A 6,654-nucleotide genomic window follows, 5' to 3' on the forward strand; every position below is an offset into this window, starting at 1 on the left:
TTTTTTTTTTTTTTTTTTTTGTCTAGTTAATTAATTGTCCACAATGATCAACGAAATGTATTTAAGAAAGTCAGGTTTACATCCCTTATTCTTTAGAATAAGCTTTAGTTCGAAGCAAATGTTATGAACTGCATTTAAGGCGGTGAACTGGCAGAATCATTAGCATGCCGGACAAAATGCCCAGTGGCATTTCATCCGTCTTTACATCCTGAGTTCAAATTCCACCAAGGTCCACTTTACCTTTCATCCTTTTGGAGTCAATAAGTACCAGTTGAGCACTGGGGTTGATGTAATCAACTTACCCCCTCCCACAAACTTTCTGGCCTTGTGCCAAAACTTTAAATCAACATCAACTGTGTTTCTTTAAGCATTACACTCGCCAGTGTAAAGTGATGCAATGAATTTGCCAGTCAGGTCTAAAAAACACCCAGTAAACACCACTGATTAGAAAAGATGTCTAGTCAGGATTACTTAAAAGAGGTCACTAAAAACAGAATATGTACCAAACTACAGAAAACCTGTTAGGTCTGGTTGTGCATGTGTGTATGAGTGTGTATATAGCAGTGAGTTACCTAAATATACAGCAAGTGATAGCAGTCTTCCACATAAACTGAGTTTTAATGATTCTGTGATATTCTTTTCTTACATATCTTACCAGGGGACCCAACTCCACTAACCATGCTAATGCATGTTAAGTACTGATTGCTAAGTATTAGGTTGCTCACCTGTGATTTCTCTCTGCCAAACTCCACCACCACCACCACCTTCGCTTGTATAATAAATGCTATTATGTTATTTATTTTCTTCATAACTGAATATTTCTCTTGCTCTTGGCATTAAGCTTCCTGTTTCTGTTAATTTAATTGGTAATTTGATTTGGTGAATTAATTTTGCTCTTGTGTTACTAATTACTTTAGTTTTAATATGACATGTAGGCGCACACACACACACACACACACAAACACACACACACACAAGGCTTATAGTCTATTTTTGCTGCGTTTAATTACCATAGAAATTATATTAAACATAACTTTGCTGAAAAGTTGTAATCTCTGAATGGTTGACATGTATAACTTTGAATTGTGTGTGGACTGGTTACTGACAAAAAAATACTGTATACTCTCCCAAATATGGTGTAATCTACCAAATGAGTGGATCTACAAGATTTTTAAATTGATTATCAAACACTAAGTGCACAACATGAGATCCATTCAACAAGGAGTGATCGATCATTAGTTAATAGTTACAAATTTCTATACAAGAAGGTCACAGTTGGGGTTTTTCATTTCTAAACTTTTGAGAAATAGTAGTACAGTAGTAGTAGTAGTAGTAGTAGTAGTAGTAGTAGTAGTAGTAGTAGTAGAACAAGAAAGCTGCTCACAGTGTATGATGTATATCACTGTAAAAGTAACATCAACAGGCTCTACATGTCCTGAAGGGAAGGAGGTAGTGGGTTCTTAGATGGAGAAGGCCCCATCAGTTCTGCAATATTGAGTTTGAAAAACAGTTAGGCATTGTAAAGGGAAAATATTATCTGCAGCCAGAAATATCAAAGAAGCCAATGCAGTGAGAGAATTCAAGAAGGTGAAGAAGAAAGACAGGACAAATAGCTGGGAAGAGAAGGTCATGCAACAAACCAACAGTGTAAGGTCATTGAGTTAGCCATACCATATGAAAGTAGAGTGGATATCAAGGAAACAGAAAATTGAGAAGTGCCAGGATCTAAGCAAAGAGATGAAGAGATTGTTGAACACAAAGGGGAAAATTGTTCCGGTGGAAATCAGTGTATTTGACACAAACATCTAAAGTACTGCCTGGGAGGCTGAAGGATATTGGAACTGTGAGACATATTGTCAGCCTGCATTGAAGTGCCATCCTGTCTCTTTATATCTCAGCTGTTTAATTGGAAAACATTTTTCTAGCAGCAGTCTTTTTTCATAAATCTGATCACACCACTATTTTCCAATAATTTAACAAGCACCATGTATGTCGTACGCAGTACAGCATTATATTACATTAAGTATATCCTGGAAATATATATTATTCAGGCTTAAGGTTTATTATACAAAATGTCAGTAATGACTTGTTATGTATATTTAATCATAACATGTCTCATATGAACAGCCATTTGACCTACTTGTCAAATGCTGCCCATGCCTTGTCTATAACAATATATTTTTAAAACTATCATCATCATTATTGTCATCAATTTTTCTTAACCTTTTAGCATTCAGACTACTCTGCCAAATGCTTATTTATTCACATTGTGTTGAATTAATCATGCATTATCTTGTAACTGAGATTTTGATGATGTGACAGTATAGTTTTTTAGACTGACATTGTAGGGTTGGTGTGAGAGGCCAGATCTGGCCAGTTTGGCTAGATATGGTTGGTTTAAATGCTGAAGGGTTAACTAATGCAGCCAGTTGTTGGGGTGCCACCCCAGATGCTTTTGCAGTCAGCCGTTGCCACTGATCCCTATTCTCTGTCATGTGTAGCATGGTTGCAGTGTTGTGACCTGTTCAGTCCTGATTTAAAGCTATACTCAGCTTTAAAACTCCACTCCTTTCATTACCTTTTCATTAAACATCTTATCAACATCTATACGCCATTGTTAGTCCTCAATGAGACACAACTGTCTAATGCTCTCTTAGAGGTTGAGTCATTGAACTCTAGAGATATGGTCCATCACTGCTAGAATTCTGGTATTTAGCACTCAGTCATCTGCTTGTTCTTCATCCTCGAGGCTGTTCTATGTATTCCCTTCCCCATTTCCCTTGTTTCCATTCTCTAAGTGCTTTCCATTTCTTTCTAACTCTTCCCTTTTTTATTCTGCAACAAATGATACATCAATACAACTATTCTCATCACGCATTTATACACACTGACCTTGCTCTGCCTTGAACAAGTTACATAACTCAGGCCAGTTTGTCTGGAAATAACACACCCATGGTAGCACTGTGACAAAGTAACTGTTGATAAGCTTATTGTTCTGTCTTCAAATCTTGCCAAAATAAAACTGATCTTGCCAAGTACTTTATCAGTGGGCCACCAACAACAGTTGTATAAAAACAATCTAGCAAATAACCATTAGAATCATTTCTCTAACATATATCAATATTGAAAACACAGGACTTCATTTTGCTCTTTGTTATTCTATCGCTGACTGTTGCTATTGTGTTTTACTAAGCTGTTATTTACCGACTTACAGATCTATAACTATTGCTTTTTATGCTGTTCTCTGTCCTCTTCTTACTGTCCCTAGCACTCTCTCACTCAGCTGTTATGACAAAGGCTTTATTGATGTAACCAGTAAATTAACTTGATTTATCTCACTCCCCCCCCCCCCACCAACACCGTTTCCACAGCTTTTTAGATTAATAGGATTTCTGGTTATTGAAGAAGCTTCTACATGCAAATAATATTAGCTGCTGTCCATATGCTTTAATGTAGATACATGTTTGACTGTCCGTTTGCTATTCTTTTAGTGTTATTATAGTCATCTTCCATACTTGCATGTGTTAGCCAACAATGGATTTTATCTCTGCAAACTTCATTAATTATGTGGCGACTAAAAATAATTACCCAACGTGTTTTTCATTCTGTATAATCTTTTGTCTTAACTATTATACAAAACTCTACATTGATACATAACTCTTTCTTTGCTCCTCTACCTCTCTTTCTCTCTACCTCCCTCCGTCCCTCACATATTCACAATGCGCTCCCCATACTGTTTCCGTCTCCCAAATTCCATTCACTGGATCTAAGTAAACCCAAGTGTAATAGTGCAGGTTGGACAGCTTAAATCCGATGACTTTGGGGCTTGGCCATTGCCAGGCCAGAGAAAAATACCACAAAATACCAGAAATTAATCACTAAACGGAGCCCCTATGTAGACATGGTGTTGCCATCTTATTTCACATGTATACTGATGTCATATCAAAACTAGAACAAAGCTTATTACAACTTATAATGCTTCCAAATAAGGAGTTTATTGTTTTGTGTAATATATAATTCTAAAACTAAAAATGCCCCTATTGCAGATAACAAACTATGGTAGCAGATCTGAAACATTGAGTACTTGATTTGAAAGGTTCAGCTTATATCACTAAACATAGGTTCAGAGTATATTCATATGATTTAAAACATGAGTTTTGAATATTTCATTTCTTTTACATAGATATTTCTTATCATTTCAATATCCTTTAGTGTGTTTTTGCTTAATATATCATGATATGTTAAGCCTCCTTATTCTAAAACAATAATCTTTACTGCCATCAACTAAGATTTAAAATATTACATATTAAATGTAGATTTTGAATGCTAAGTGAATTATAAGATAAAAATGGAAACACTTAGTGCCACTTGGGTCTGACAGGAAATCCTAACATTAGTAGTATTGGACAGTTCTTCCCCCCACCCCCCATAATGTCTCCATACAGACCAGACAGTTTTACATTACTGTCTCCCTGCATGCTGGAACAATCCTAACAATTGTAGCAATCATCAAAACAGATCTACTATAAATATTTTCATGATGAACAGACTTTATTCTGACGTTTGTATGTTTAAGGGTGATGAACTGGTTAAGGGTTCAAATTACAGCCAAGGTCATCCTGTTTCTTTTTTTTAATTTTTTTTTTAATTCCAGACTACATTATACAATGTATCTCCTTTCTATATTAAAATAGTAGGATGGAATTTGAGTATGATTCAGCTGCTATTTCTAGCTGATTGACCAGCTCTGTAGAGCCGTGGTTCTCAACTGGGGTCCATATAAGATTTCGTAGTTAAAATTTATGTGCAATAAATTGCTTATATACTTCTACAATACACAATATTTGAACAACTTTTTTTTACACTATTCCTAATAATATTTAATTTAAAAAATACAGTAGGATTTTCTTTTTTTATCTACATCGAATGGCTATGGAGGTCCAGTAGAGTAAAATAGGCAACAAAAGGGTCCATAGAAAAAAAATGGTTGTGAGCCCTGACTGTAGAAGATCCTTCATTGAGAGAATTTGTGAAATTGATATTTATATAGTAGGCAATGCATTATCCTCGTCATAATCTTTGCATCCTCTTTCCCCATTTTGGTGTGGGTTGGACAGCTCATCACTGACCAAGTTTGTTAAGTCACTACTCCTCTTAAGGACCATTTCTAACGTGTTCCCCGTTTTTTGTGGATGGTTACCCTTCTTGTTGCCAACCACTTTACAAACCGTACCAGGTAGATCTTATTATCTGGAGCTCATTTCATCTGTCTTTATGTTCTGAGTTCAAATTCCGCCAAGGTCAACTTTGCCTTTCATCCTTTCAGAGTTGATGAATTAAATACCAGTTGCATACTGGGATTGATCTAATCAACTAGCCCCCTCCTCAGAAATTTCAGGCCTTGTGCCTAGAGCAGAAAAGAATATTTTCTGGAGTTCATACTAGTGTTCTGTTTTCGCACTAGCATGTCGACATGATAATAGTTCTGAGGACTGGCTAGAATTTAGAAGAGAATTGAAAAGAAAAATGGCTGTAGTTTTGGGTTCAGTCCCACTGCATGGCACCTTTGGTTAGCAAGTGTTTTCTATTATAACCCTAGGCCAACCAATGACTTGTGAGTGAATTTGGCAGATAGAAACTCCGCAGAAACTATTCTTGTGCACGTGTGTGTGTGTGTACAAATATACATGTATGTGTGTCTTTTTGTGTCTGTTTTCCAACACCACTTGACAACTGGTGTTGGTTTGTTTATATCCCCATAACTTAGCTGCTTGGCAAAAGTGGCAATACAATGAGTATCAAAATAAGTTCTGGGGTCAGTTCGTTTGACTAAACCCTTTAAGGTTGTGCCCCTCAGTAGCTATTGTCTAATGACTGAAACAAGTAAAAATGTGTGTGTGTGTGTGTGTGTGTTTTGTTTGTTTGCCTCTGGGTACACACAGACACACACAAATGAGGTGCAGGTGCAACATTTTAGAAACGGTTTAACACTTGTCACTGGATGTGTTAACTTCTGCAGAAGTTAAACTGTTGACTTAGCTTCTTAGTTGAGAATTAATAGCAAAGACCAATACTTCCAAAAGAAAGCTGCTTTTTAAGTTATTTAGCTTTTGTGTAATGTAAAAACCTGTGCAGTTCAGCCTTTCCTTTAAAATTAGCTGACATTTTATGCTTGATCTTTGGGTGTGCAAGTATGTGTGTACATGTTTGTGTGTGCTTGTACTGTGTGAGCTGTTATTTAACCTCATTTCAGTGCAGATCTGGCAAGTTTATGGACAGAAGCCTTCCAACCATGATCATCCTGTCTGTTTTTCAGACATAATATCTAGGACTATATTATCCAGTGTGTCATTCCTTTTATTTTTAAGCTGGCTTGTGTAATATGAGAGAGATTTGGCTGCTAGTTTATGCATGGTGTTGTGTATATATGTGGATACATGTTTAGTATGTTGTTTGTATGTGTGTTGTATGTATATGTGAGTGTGTCTGCTGTTTGTTTCAGCACATCTATAACTTATCTTTATTGTTTTTCTATTTATATATGAACTTTTGCCACATTCCAGGAAGAAAAACTAGAAGTAGTTGATAGCTTCCGTTATCTGGGTGACCGAGTTAGTAGCGGGGGAGGATGCGCTGAAAGTGTAACTGCTAGAA

The 6,654-nt window shown here is 36.3% G+C and overlaps 1 protein-coding gene across 11 annotated transcripts in view; it reads left to right on the forward strand.

Moving 5' to 3' along the window:
• The window catches only part of LOC106867422 (NGFI-A-binding protein 1), a 223,322-nt gene that overhangs the window by 211,591 nt on the left and 5,077 nt on the right, over positions 1–6,654 (forward strand). The window lies entirely within an intron of this gene.

This window comes from Octopus bimaculoides, chromosome 17, assembly GCF_001194135.2.
Source record: "Octopus bimaculoides isolate UCB-OBI-ISO-001 chromosome 17, ASM119413v2, whole genome shotgun sequence".
In the NCBI taxonomy this organism is placed as follows: Eukaryota; Metazoa; Mollusca; class Cephalopoda; order Octopoda; family Octopodidae; genus Octopus; species Octopus bimaculoides.